The 14,781-nt window shown below is 50.1% G+C and overlaps 1 pseudogene across 1 annotated transcript in view; it reads right to left on the bottom strand.

Annotated features, from left to right (window-relative positions):
- Nucleotides 1–14,437, bottom strand: part of LOC148433692 (uridine-cytidine kinase-like 1) — a 143,093-nt pseudogene extending 128,656 nt beyond the window's left edge. Inside the window, exons 1-2 of the transcript XR_015876866.1 lie at nucleotides 14,215–14,437; nucleotides 12,048–12,154 (exon numbers count right to left, since the gene is read on the bottom strand). The product of XR_015876866.1 is annotated as a uridine-cytidine kinase-like 1 (transcript). The remainder of the gene's footprint in view (nucleotides 1–12,047; nucleotides 12,155–14,214) is intronic.
- Nucleotides 14,438–14,781: the final 344 nt, after the last annotated feature.

The following is a 14,781-nucleotide window of genomic DNA, read 5'->3' as shown; positions in this document are numbered from 1 at the left end:
ACACTCAATAACCATACTCACCGAAATGGGAGACGGAAAACCGGTGACCAGCCACACAGCCCATATGAAGCCAGGTGCGTCAGGGCGGGCGCCCTGTGGACCCTATGGACTTCGTAGAAACAGAGATAACAAAGGTAAGTTCTTACCATATCTCTTGTTTTCTACTTCAGGGTCCATAGGGGGTCCACAGGGTTGACCTTGGGGATGTCCCAAAGCAGTTCAACCAAGGGTGGGGACGCTCCTGTGCGGAGAGGAGAATCCGTCGCCAAAAAGGAAGCATCCTGAGAGGCAAAGGAAACCAATGCCTAGAACCTTAAAAAGGTGTGGACAGAAGACCACGTGGCCACCTAGTAAGGCAAAACAGCCGAGGCGCCACAGCGAGCCGCACACGAGGGTCACATGGCCCGAGAAAAAAAACAAGCATCAACAACAGGAAGACCTACCCATGGGTAGGCCCCTGAGGAAGACCTACGAGGCCATCCAAGCCAACATTTGGTTATAGGCCGGCCATCCTTTCCTGTGAAAACCAGAAATCTCAGACCACCAATAAGGAGTCCGATTTCCGTAAGGAACCTGAACGGATCACATAAATCCAAAGAGGCCAGACCACAGTCAATGAGGTCACACCAGCCGAGAGGACTGGGGACAGAATGGCCATACCATAAGTTCCAGAATAATATGGAACCTGAAAACCACTAAGAAGAAACACAGGGCGAGAGCAACTCCCACCCTGACATGATGCCCTCCAGAAGAGGGAGCCACATGAGAACGCTCCCAATTCAGACACTCTCCTGGTTGATATAAACACCCTGAGAGAAAGAGAGAGCCTAAGCAATAGACCATGTAATGGCTATCACAACCAGCGGTTCCATTGACTGTCCCCGGAGGTAACGAAGAACCACTACTTACTCCCAAGGAGTCCCTAGGGAGGACAAATGGAGGCATAATCAAGAAAACACTCCAAAGGATGAACTGGATACCAGAGTGAAGCAATTCCATATCTTAACCATACTGACAGTGTAGAGATCCGCACTGTCAGGAAGACCAGGCCAAGTGTGAAACCCAAGCCAGCCGGAAGGAATGCCAGAATATCTGGAAATCCTGGACACCGGAGGATTGTATCGACAGGTACAATACCATAAGATTTATGGCTGCCACAGTTTGTGGTAGGTCCCAGCAAAAGCTGATCCATGTGCTCTAATCATTCCAACGATGACAAAGCCAGGGAAGCCGTAAGACCACTGTAAGGACACAGTCAAAGACAAACGACCCAGGTCCAAGGCAAAACCAAGGACCCTGAGACAACAGGTCCGGGCAGTGAAGCATCAGGGATGGAGTATCGATGTAGAGACTCCGAAGATCCAAGTACCCCTGACATCTGGGACAATCAGGAGCCACCAGCAGGAAAGCATCTCCGTCTCGATTGAAAACACTTCCAAAGACCTCGAGGAAGAAGGGAGACCGGAGAACACAGGTACACAAAGTGGAAGGACCACTTCACCGACAAAGAGTCGCTGAAGTTTGCTTCAGAATCCCCAGAGCTGAACTGTAACACCATAGTGTGATAAAGTCAGAAGGCCATGAGGGTCACCTCAGGGGGGCCCCCCCTGCTCACCAGGAGATGAAACCTCTCTTGGGGAAGAGACTAGTCCCCGGGATGCACGTCGTGACGGCTGAGGACTCCCGCTTCCCAATGGAGAGCTCCTGAAATGAACGCTGCCGAGATGGTCGGGAGGAGACCCTCGGACTATGTCCGAATATGTGACATACCTGTCATTGCCACCCAACGAACAGTGTTGCTAAAAAGGAAGCCACTGTCCTGACCCTGTCGGACTGAACCTTTTCAGGTTCACCGGGAAACAAGAGTTATGCCAGAGTAAGTTAATTGACAGGGTGGAATCGACAGACGTCCAACTGCACTGAAAAGGATTCGATCCAGACACTGTCCCTAGCAAAGAAAACCCTGGACGAGATGGCCATAGCCACCCGGACAGGGACCGACTTGCCTCCGGAGAGAGCATCATCGTTTGAACAGTTATCCGACAGAAAAAACTAATTCCATCTGGAGATGAGCCAATTATGGAAAGGCCTGGAATGGAACTGAGCCCATTCCATCATGCATCCCAGAGTGTAAAGACATCTGTCGACTGCGCAGACAACCATGTACTCCTAATGGAAGACAGGAGATTCCGTCTTACGCCAGAAGAATTCTCAGATTCTGAGAATCCAGCAGGGATCCTAGATGAAGAATACCCAGAGAGGGATGCAGGGAGGACTTTTTCCCCGTTGATTAAACGTCTGCACCCTGAAGAAGCCACAGTCATCCTGACCTGGCCGTAAAGTACCCCGGTGATCCCGCTAAGAGCAGGAGGCCGTCCAGGTACAGGAGCATTGGGATATACTGAACAGAAGAACTGTCAGAAAATCCAAAACGCTGGTAAACCCCTGTGGGGCTGAGGACAGTCCCAGCAGGCAGAGCCCGAAAAATTGTAAGTGTTGCTGTGATACAGCAAACCTCAGCCCATGCTGAGGAAAGGTCTCTGTAAGTACCCGTAGGCACGCGTCCTGTATATCCAGTGATACCCTAAAGTCCCCAGGTTCCAAACATCGTATGATGGAGCATAGGGATTTCCTCCTGAGCCCAGGTAGCTTTAGGAACTGGTTCAGGGAATTGAGACAGAGAATAGGCCAAAGAGGACCATTCAGCCACCGCACCAGAAAGAAAACAGAACAACCAGTCCCTCACTGAGATAGTGGGGATGGCCTAATGAGCTTCGCTTACCGCAACAACTGCATAGCTTTCTGGATCTGTAAGGCCCTTGTAAAGAGGGCGTACCCTCCTACCCACGTAGCCGCGGCAACTTGACACCAATACCGGGCGAACTGAGAAAATCGGTATCTCCCAGTTGTAGGCCTGTCCCGTCAGACTGAAGAGATATCCGTAGGTTCAGAAGCAGGATCGGCTGGCAGTCCAGGCCTGCTCGGTACTGGATATGTCGGCCCTTGTAGATGCCGACAGTCTACGAAGAAACAGACCTTTAGGCTGACCCAGAGGACAAAAAAGACTTAACAGACTTAGTCTGAGGCCTTGTAGTGGGCATAGCTGAAAGCGGTAAACTTGTCGTTAGTAATACTGCCAATGTTACTACAATCTTGTCAAGGTCAGGACCAAACAATATCAACCCTAAAGATGGTATCTGCACCTCTGCATTCCCAGAGCGCAGCCATAGGGTATTACGGAGGATACAGTCGCAGCCGGAACTCTGAAATTTAGGAGACTGGTATCCAATATAGGCATTTCCACCTATGACAACAGCATATATTACGTGAGCGACCAAATACATTTGAACCCCCGACGTGTTGGAGGGGAAAAAACGTTACAAATGCATCAACCCAATATGCAATAGTATTAACCAACCATGCTATAGCCATGGTAGGATGGGTAACAACTCCTGAAAGCAAGTATACTGATTTCAGGCAGACTTACCACCTACGGATCCGAAGAATCCGACCACGCAGGAATGGGAGGCGTAGTAACGTCTGTAATCAGACGAGTAACACGCCCATCCCCCCCAGGAGGGGCTCGTGATGACCCCCAGGGAATTTGGGACAGGAGGCCAAACACTGTTGTAACACCTCCTATCTGGCAACAGCCAGAGTCCCGCTATGCGATCCACCCGCTAGTCAGCAACAGGTAACCCGAAGGCACGCAATACTGAGGGTGTATGATACAGGTGCAGGTCAACATTCACTCTAACCAGAATGGACCTGCTACCAGCCCTAAAGCAGGGATAATAATACCTGAAATAGGCTTCCCCCCGTGTAAGAGGGAAAGAGCCCCGAACAGTACCCAGTTCACGGCAGAGCCAACTGGGAAGTAACCACAGGGCGTCAACCACGCCAATTAGCGTTTCGTAGAAAACGACATCCACCCAGGGTGGCTGTTGTGGTAATCCCTGCAAGGGGAATGACAGACTATTGTGGCACCAGGGGGAATTCATATACTGCGAAAAAACCCTGCAGGGAGCGGTAGTCTGTGTCACAGGGGAAGAGTGCAAGAAGCTGCGAGATACCCTGAGATGAAAAGGGCAGTATGGTGAAGTAACCCCAAGTGAGGTACAACAATGGGGCCCGCCCGGCGATCCGCAATTGAGAGGATCCCGAGAAAACAAACCGCCCAAGGGGGTCGTGAAAGAGGCCGGCACCAGATGACGCCACATACAGAACCCTTTATGAGTCAAATCCTCCGCACCAACACCTGCAGCACATGACTTGCAGGATAGTAAAAATGGGTGCAGTATAACGCTCTATCTCCTGGTCAGACATATCTGACCAATCTTGGCGGAAATATTAAGCAGCGCTATACTGGTCCTGACTGATGCCAAAAATTAGCTGCAGGGACCCATTTTCAGCGTATGCAACACACAGTTCCATCTAAAATATGGCAACGTGCAGCACGCAACAGTATGTGACAAACCACACAAATATTAACAAGTATATAAATGTGAGGTCTCAGAACCACCCTAAGTACAGCTGTATTAGGGCAGATAAAGAAAAGGGATAGATATACACTGACAGGTGAGAGAATAAAGTACAGTCAGCACTAGCATAAGTCACATACAATGCAGATATATACATATATACATAAACATGTCATATAATATACTGCACTATTACACTGCATTCAACTGCCCAGATTCAGTGTCTGGGAAGGCTACAGCGCTGTGTACACTGACCTGATGGTGAGGTACGCAGGGGGACTGGACTCACTGCCATCCTGAGAGATTTCTGCTGCACCACAGAGATAAAATGGCCGCTGGAGACCTCAGAGGAAGCGTGGCCCGCGGAGGAAGCAGCTCAGCGACGCCAGACTATGGATTCTGAAAGGCGCGCTGAGCTGAGGGGAGGAGCCGCTGTAACAGGGAAGGCTGCCTCCCCTGGCCGGCTATTAACCCCCGGGACGCCGGCTCCCTGCACCGATCGTTAAGTCCCTGGTGGTCTAGTGGACACACGGGGTATGGGGGGCCCGCCGCCACTGCCGGCGCCTCCGGTCTGTCCCCTGAGACCGGAGGCACAGGACTGCATTTGAAATGCGCGGATCACCGCAAGCGGTGATCCGCGACCTTACCTGCTCCCCGTGGATCCGGCAGCAGTCCTGGGCGCCCACAGAGTCCGGCTAGTACAGACTCTGGGGTCCCGCTGAGATCCCCAGATCTGTACTGGCGTCTCAGCGCCAGCGGGGTGACGGAGCGGCAGCTTAGACGTCCTATGGACAGTCCGACGCTGCCGCTCTGAAGAGTCCAAAGTCCATGAAAAAACTTTGTCCCTAAAAAAATAAAATAAGCTTAGGGGCTGCTAATCAGCTCCCCCTGCGCTAACGGTGACCCGACTCCGGCCGGGCACCAACTTAAACTGAGGTGCCTCTGGCTTGGGGGTGGGGTTATAGGGAGAGTGGACCCAGTGCATCCTGGGAGCTAAAAGCTTTAACTGCGTGGTGCCCGGATTTGGTTCCCAACCTATACCCCAAGGTCAACCCTGTGGACCCCCTATGGACCCTGAAGTAGAAATGTCCTATGTGCAGGAAGACTGGGCATGTGTCTAATGACTGTGGGATGGTGAAATGTAATGTGTGTGGGGAGGATGGACACCCCTATAGTCCTTGTGCCCGGGCCAGTCACAACAGTGGACAAGGGACAAGCCGGGGTGGGAGGAATGGAGAACGCAGAAGGAATCTGCTGAGGTGAGAATGGAAGTGAGTCGGGTGTAGGAGGATAGAGCGGAGGAAGCGCCTTTCAGGAGGTGAGGAAGAGAGGACAGGTGGTGACGTTCAACTGGTATGGAGCAAGAAGTTTCATGTTTTCTCCTCAGAAGAGGAAGGTGACATTGTGAGGAAAGGAGGGGAACTTATCCTGGTGACAACAAAAAGATTGGTTAAAAAAGGTAAAAAAGAATGGTAGGGAAGGTGAGAAAAGGAAGAAGAGAAGGAATGAGGTGGAGGATGGTGAGGGTCTAGAATGGGATCCAGTGGGGACCCAGCTGGAAGAAATAATTGTAGATACTCAGAGTGGTATTGTGGAAAGAGAGCTAGTGGTGGAAGATACTGAGGTGGAAGGAAGTGAAGAGAGCTGGGATGATTCTCAGGTTTCTTGTGTCGGGTTCCTGGTACTGATCGCCAAGATCCTGGGCCCTCAGGAGAGAGGGTCCTTGCTGGAAATCAGGGGTGTAGTGTGGAAAGGGTAGTGACAGGTGTCACTATAGAAGGGAAGACTGGCCCGGGTGGGGTTGGTTTATAGATTGCTATGTTCAGGTGTTTGGTTGTACAAGGTAAAAGTAAGTTTTGTTTTTTTTATAACCTGTAAACATGGATCCCCATCTTATACGATGTGTCACGATTAAGGTGGCTTCCGTAGTTTCTGAACGAGCTCGTATATTGTTCTTTGATTTTTACAACACGGTTGAGGTTGATTTTTTGTTTTTGCAGGAGACTAGGATTAGTAACTTGGATCTCCTCCACAAAGCGAAGCGTGAGTGGAGGAGGGGTCCTTCTTACTGGATTCTTGCGGCCGAGCCGTACGGTGGGGTGGCAGTACTTTTTACTGACATGGTAATTGTGCACAAGGTTATAGATTTGCAGGCAGGTAGATGTATCATTTTGGATATCAACATGAAGGGAGAGGACCTAAGATTGATCAATGTTTATGGGCCACAGACATCCTGGGTTAGGAAATGTCTCTTAATGGAGATAAAACCTTTCCTTTTTATGGCTCAGCAGGTTATCTTTGGTGGTGATTTTAATACCATAATTAGGCCAAAAGACAGAGGGGGCTCAAGGAGACCTCTCGGCCCTGATTCACATTTCTTAGTTAGTATGGTTAGTCAGGCTTGTCTGGTGGATGTGCATTTTCGTCACTCCCTTGACCTCATGGGTTTCACTTTCTTTAGTGGTAACCACAGGACTAGAATAAATAGTTTTTTTTGTTAAGGAGTCTTCTAAAACCTCATCCCTTGGGGTGAGATTGGTGGAGTTCTCCGACCACATTTTCTCTCAGTAACTTTGAATACCTCAGAAGTCCTTCAGAAAGGGTGGGACCTTTGGCGGTTGAACTCGGAGCTTCTAGAGGAAGAGAGAGTTAGGCAGTCCTTCAGGGTCTTCTTTCAATCTCAGGAGACACTTCTGGAGGCTTTTTCAGTAGATCCGAGTGAATCCGTATGTTTTCCTGTGGGCTCATAGCCAAGAGAAACTTATAAAGCATAATACCTACCATAGACTGAGAAATAAATTAGATTTCTTGATCTCTAAGGAGGGAGATAGTGGGGAAATCTCCCGGGTAAGGGCCCAGATGAAGGAATTTCAGTATAACCGGCTGGCATCCTTGGTTCTGGAAAGGGATTACGGAACGTACCGCTCACCGGATCCTTACCAGAACTGTAGAAGGTCAATCAATGCCAAAAAGATCAGAGGACTGGTAAACGGACAGGGTGTTCTTCGTATTGATAAGACAGGCTTTCTGGATGTCATTGTGTCTTATTATTCTAATATTTTGTCTGAGCAGTCACTTTTCAGGGAGAGGATGGAGGAATTTCTGAGGGGGACACCAGGTTTGTATCCTCAGGTTGTGTCTCTTGACTCTTTGGAGAGTGATAGAACGGCAGAGGATATTAGAAAAGCGATAGTGGGTCTGAACCCCAAGAAATCACCAGGACCAGATGGTCTGACATCTGAGTTTTATAAGACGTTTTCAGACCTCCTAATTCCCCACCTAGTGGAAGTATTTAATGAGAGCCTGGATGAGGGAATTCTCCCTCCATCCATGAGGTTATCCGCTCTTATAATTACTGTCCAAAGGAAAGGACCCGTCCCGTATTAAGAACTGGCGCCCCATAGCCCGTCTTAATATGGACAGGAAGATTCTGGCAAAAGTACCGTTTAATAGGCTTTCGGAATTTTCTGAGAGTTACTTTTTCCCTCTCAGCACGGTGAAGGATCGGAGCCCATTTAGTGATGTCCTTGGTGTCCGGGAGGTCATTGAGTGGTGAAGGTTTGAAAAGTGGGGAAAGTACCTACTGGCATTGGATCAATCTAAGGCCTTTGACCTGGTAAACCATGTGTACCTTTGGGTACTACTGAAGTCGTATGGTCTTCCAGAGCGGGTGGTGAATTGGTTGCAGGCTATTTATCGTCAGGTTGAAAGCTTCGCACTTGTGAACGGTTGGGTAGGTCCCACCTTTGGTGTGGGCTCTGGTGTCCGTCAGGGTTGTCCCCTGAGCCTCCTTCTATATGTTTTCACAATTGATTCCTTCATCAGAAGGATAGAGAGTGATACTGTTTGCAGCTGGGCACGGAGTCCCCACAGAGGGTGGTGGCCTATGCAAATGACGTCACGGTGGTTCGGTCCTCTTAGACAGAGGCTCGTGATGTCGTACACCTCATCTGTGAATACTCTGAGGCCTCGTGCTCCCGTGTAAATCGTGATAAGTGTGAAGTTTTCTGGATGGGGAAGGAAGGTGATGAGTTCTGCCTTCTGGACAGCTTCCCCCAGGTCAGTCAGCAAATCAGATTTGATCATAGTGATTACACCTGGAAGATGCGAGCAGGAAGGTAGAGAGCTGGAAAAGATGGAAGTTATCTTTCAGGGAAAAGGTGCAAAGCTTACCCGATTCCTATTTTTCTCTATGTCAGTTATGTGTGCGCTCTGCCTCAATCTATGTGGTCAATTGAATTCCTTGTTCTTCCTGCTGTTGTGGGAAATAGGATCAATATAGTGAAGATGGGCATCACCTACAGACCGAGGAAAGATGGGGTTTAGATATGGTAAATGATTTTGGGTGTCTTCCTTCCTCAGTCTATGGATAGAGGGAGGACACGTGAGAAGCTTTCGGATTCGGCATGGTTACCTCCCGATCTATGTCATCCAGAGCTTGAAGGTGATAAGGCGATATGGTGTGGAAGTCGGTGAAGTCAAAAACTGTTCCAAGAGGGAGTTGGGGAACAGAATTTTGCAGACTCACTTTCATGTCCTGCTATCACCTAGGGACTGCCCAGGTATGCTATCACCTAGGGACTGCCCAGGTATGCTATCACCTAGGGACTGCCCGGGTAATGTCACTTCGGACGGGTTAAATTCACAGAGGATACCGCCAAAGTCTAATGATATCGTCTGGCTCTCTTTTCATGGAAAGCTTTATGTAGGAGGGAACCTCAGGGGGAGGAATGCCGATGATCGTGGTTGCCCACGGGAGGAATGTCCAGGGGTGGAGGAGATGATGGACCATTTCCTGCTTGAGTGCCCCTTTAATGTAAAAGTTTATGAGATGGTATCAAGGGCCATTGCTATCATGTTCCTTATGGGCCTTTGTTACCCTGAGTGGGCTTATGGGGCAGTGAAAAGGTGCATTTAATTTGAACATGATTTATTTAGTTAGTTTAGCGGTTAGATGTCACAGGTGGAATGCACGGTGTCATGTTACCATAAGGAGAAAGGTGCTCCCCTATGAAGAGGTGAGGAGGATGATGGATCTGGATAAGGGAAGGTGGGATGCTGTCAGTTGGTCTCGTTGGTGGGGCCAGTAGAAGCCCCGATGAGTGGGTGGTAGACAGTCCTTTCTATGTCCAGCCGTAGGTTCTTTTTCTACTTTCACTCCTCCGTAGTTTTGATGTTATGATTGTTTTGTGATGTATTGCATACATCTCCCTGTAGGTGTGGTGAGGGGTAATGGTAGGTTACTGTGTGGTGAGGGGTAATGGTAGGTTACTGTGTGGTGAGGGGTAATGGTAGGTTACTGTGTGGTGAGGGGTAATGGTAGGTTACTGTGTGGTGAGGGGTAATGGTAGGTTACTGTGTGGTGAGGGGTAATGGTAGGTTACTGTGTGGTGAGGGGTAATGGTAGGTTACTGTGTGGTGAGGGGTAATGGTAGGTTACTGTGTGGTGAGGGGTAATGGTAGGTTACTGTGTGGTGAGGGGTAATGGTAGGTTACTGTGTGATGTAGATAGTTTAGGGGTGTCTTGCTTAGTTAGGTAGGTTCAGTAGTTTGTATTAGTTTTTTTTGTGGGGATTTCATATGATGTAATATTATGGTTACCTATGTTTTTTTGGTTATGTATATTTATTCTATTTTATGTATTTATTTATATTTTATGTTGCAAGTTTAAATAAAATGAAGCATCTCCTGATATACTCTGTGCTGCTGGGGACACTGCTCCGCCAACTATATAACTCTCAGTCTGTGACTTCCTGCTGCCTCCATTCCCCTCCTCACATCATGTCACTGCCCCTGTCACATGCAGCCCTGTCCTCACTAACACATCTCTCATCTCCTGATATACTCTGTGCTGCTGGGGACCCTCCCACTATATAACTCTCAGTCTGTGACTTCCTGCTACCCCCATTCCCCTCCTCACATCATGTCACTGCCCCTGTCACATGCAGCCCTGTCCTCACTAATACATCACTCATCTCCTGATATACTCTGTGCTGCTGGGGACCCTGCTCCTCCCACTATATAACTCTCAGTCTGTGGCTTCCTGCTGCCCCCATTCCCCTCCTCACATCATGTCACTGCCCCTGTCACATGCAGCCCTGTCCTCACTAACACATCACTCATCTCCTGATATACTACGTGCTGCTGGGGACCCTGATCCTCCCACTATATAACTCTCAGTCTGTGACTTCCTGCTACCCCCATTCCCCTCCTCACATCATGTCACTGCCCCTGTCACATGCAGCCCTGTCCTCACTGACACATCACTCATCTCCTGATATACTCTGTGCTGCTGGGGACCCTCCCACTATATAACTCTCAGTCTGTGACTTCCTGCTGCCTCCATTCCTCTCCTCACATCATGTCACTGCCCCTGTCACATGCAGCCCTGTCCTCACTGACACATCACTCATCTCCTGATATACTCTGTGCTGCTGGGGACCCTGCTCCTCCCACTATATAACTCTCAGTCTGTGACTTCCTGCTACCCCCATTCCCCTCCTCACATCATGTCACTGCCCCTGTCACATGCAGCCCTGTCCTCACTGACACATTACTCATCTCCTGATATACTCTGTGCTGCTGGGGACCCTGCTCCTCCCACTATATAACTCTCAGTCTGTGGCTTCCTGCTGCCTCCATTCCCCTCCTCACATCATGTCACTGCCCCTGTCACATGCAGCCCTGTCCTCACTAACACATCACTCATCTCCTGATATACTCTGTGCTGCTGGGGACCCTGCTCCTCCCACTATATAACTCTCAGTCTGTGGCTTCCTGCTGCCTCCATTCCCCTCCTCACATCATGTCACTGCCCCTGTCACATACAGCCCTGTCCTCACTAACACATCACTCATCTCCTGATATACTCTGTGCTGCTGGGGACACTGCTCCTCCCACTATATAACTCTCAGTCTGTGACTTCCTGCTGCCTCCATTCCCCTCCTCACATCATGTCACTGCCCCTGTCACATGCAGCTCTGTCCTCACTGATACATCACTCATCTCCTGATATACTCTGTGCTGCTGGTGACCCTGCTCCTCCCATTATATAACTCTCAGTCTGTGGCTTCCTGCTGCCCCCATTCCCCTCCTCACATCATGTCACTGCCCCTGTCACATGCAGCCCTGTCCTCACTGATACATCACTCATCTCCTGATATACTCTGTGCTGCTGGGGACCCTGCTCCTCCCATTATATAACTCTCAGTCTGTGGCTTCCTGCTGCCTCCATTCCTCTCCTCACATCAGGTCACATCGCAGGCCGTAGAGCTACATATCTGTGTATAGACAGTGGGCTCAGCTCCAGGGTACACATAGGGAGAAGGTGGGGTACCCCTCTTACTGTACAGGTGTATAGAAACCCTGGAGGGCACATCCTCGCCTCCTCTCAGACTAGTGCCCGGCGCTCCTCATAGGGCAGCACGTGCCGATGATTGGGAGGTGCTGTATATATTAGGGAATCGCCGCACTCCTCTCATACGGTCACTCTGTGTGACAATGCAGGTCAGTGCCAGCTATAAGCCACGTTACTCCTTATATTACACGCAGCGCACACATACTAACCTTATAGAAACAGTCCATGGACAGGAGAACGACCCAGGGCACATCCAGAGCTTCAATAATCTTATTGGCAACGGTGGTCTTCCCAGACGCACTCCCACCACACAGCCCTGACAGGAGAGGAATCACAACGGGTTATAGAGTGTAACAGAGGGCTACAGGGTGTAATACACAGAGTAACAGCAGGCTACAGGGTGTAACACACAGAGTAACAGCAGGCTACAGGGTGTAACACACAGAGTAACAGAGGGCTACAGGGTGTAACACACAGAGTAACAGCAGGCTACAGGGTGTAACACACAGAGTAACAGCAGGCTACAGGGTGTAACACACAGAGTAACAGAGGGCTACAGGGTGTAACACACAGAGTAACAGCAGGCTACAGGGTGTAACACACAGAGTAACAGCAGGCTACAGGGTGTAACACACAGAGTAACAGCAGGCTACAGGGTGTAACACACAGAGTAACAGCAGGCTACAGGGTGTAACACACAGAGTAACAGAGGGCTACAGGGTGTAACACACAGAGTAACAGCAGGCTACAGGGTGTAACACACAGAGTAACAGCAGGCTACAGGGTGTAACACACAGAGTAACAGCAGGCTACAGGGTGTAACACACAGAGTAACAGCAGGCTACAGGGTGTAACACACAGAGTAACAGCAGGCTACAGGGTGTAATACACAGAGTAACAGCAGGCTACAGGGTGTAATACACAGAGTAACAGAGGGCTACAGGGTGTAACACACAGAGTAACAGCAGGCTACAGGGTGTAACACACAGAGTAACAGCGGGGTACAGGGTGTAATACACAGAGTAACAGAGGGGTACAGGGTGTAACACACAGAGTAACAGAGGGCTACAGGGTGTAACACACAGAGTAACAGCAGGCTACAGGGTGTAACACACAGAGTAACAGCGGGGTACAGGGTGTAATACACAGAGTAACAGAGGGGTACAGGGTGTAACACACAGAGTAACAGAGGGCTACAGGGTGTAACACACAGAGTAACAGAGGGCTACAGGGTGTAACACACAGAGTAACAGAGGGCTACAGGGTGTAACACACAGAGTAACAGCAGGCTACAGGGTGTAACACACAGAGTAACAGCAGGCTACAGGGTGTAACACACAGAGTAACAGCAGGCTACAGGGTGTAACACACAGAGTAACAGCAGGCTACAGGGTGTAACACACAGAGTAACAGCAGGCTACAGGGTGTAATACACAGAGTAACAGCAGGCTACAGGGTGTAATACACAGAGTAACAGCAGGCTACAGGGTGTAACACACAGAGTAACAGCAGGCTACAGGGTGTAATACACAGAGTAACAGCAGGCTACAGGGTGTAATACACAGAGTAACAGAGGGCTACAGGGTGTAACACACAGAGTAACAGCAGGCTACAGGGTGTAACACACAGAGTAACAGATGGGTACAGGGTGCAATACACAGAGTAACAGAGGGGTACAGGGTGTAATACACAGAGTAACAGCGGGGTACAGGGTGTAATACACAGAGTAACAGAGGGGTACAGGGTGTAATACACAGTAACAGAGGAATATTTGGCACAATACACAGTAATGGATGGGTGTAGGGTGGAGAACACAGAGTAAAAAAGGGGTATAGGGTACAATACAGAAAGTAACAGAGGGGTACAGGGTACAATACACAGTATAACAGGAATACACGGAATAAGTATGGGGTGCAATATAAAGTTACAGAGGAGTGTAGGACAGTACACAGGGCGCAATGCACGGAGTAACAGCGGGGTACAGCGCACGACCTGGGGTGTTAGGGGACAGTGTAGAAGGTGTGGTGTGACAGGGGTACCGTGTATAAAACGCGGGGCAACAGCGGACAAGGCGCGGGGCAACAGCGGACAAGGCGCGGGGCAACAGCGGACAAGGCGCGGGGCAACAGCGGACAAGGCGCGGGGCAACAGCGGACAAGGCGCGGGGCAACAGCGGACAAGGCGCGGGGCAACAGCGGACAAGGCGCGGGGCAACAGCGGACAAGGCGCGGGGCAACAGCGGACAAGGCGCGGGGTAACAGTGAGGTACAGCGGAGAAGGCGCAGTGTATTAGAGGGGTATATACTGAATATATCGCCTCCAGAGTCTGCGCATTACCCTCAGCGACGCCATACTGCTGTACGCGGTTACACTCACCTATGACAAAAGCTTCCTTAAACGGAGTGCCAGACTCATTGTACCATGGCGGGCGTCCGGCGGTATAGATGGTCCGGTTGCTTGTTCGCAGTAATGGGGGTTCTGTCTTGCTCTGACTGGTGGTGCGCTTACGGGGTGACAGGGATGGGGTGAGGGGCAGGCGGGTGAGAAGTGTGTCCAAGGAATCATCCCCACTGTCACTGGTGAATAAAGAGGAGAACATTCTGTCACTGTATGTACAGGTGCCCCGGGGTATTTACCCCTACTACTACTCCTGTACTGCCCCAGCGCACCCCGATACTCCCAACACACATACTACTACTCCTGTACTGCCCCAGCGCACCCCGATACTCCCAACACACATACTACTACTCCTGTACTGCCCCAGCGCACCCCGATACTCCCAACAAACATACTACTACTCCTGTACTGCCCCAGGGAACCCCGATACTACCAACACACATACTACTACTCCTGTACTGCCCCAGCGCACCCCAATACTCCCAACACACATACTACTACTCCTGTACTGCCCCAGCGCACCCCGATACTCCCAACACACATACT

This window comes from Taudactylus pleione, unplaced genomic scaffold (assembly GCF_031769625.1).
Source record: "Taudactylus pleione unplaced genomic scaffold, aTauple2 ptg002170l, whole genome shotgun sequence".
Taxonomy (NCBI): Eukaryota; Metazoa; Chordata; class Amphibia; order Anura; family Myobatrachidae; genus Taudactylus; species Taudactylus pleione.
This window is presented reverse-complemented; position numbering and strand designations above follow the sequence as displayed.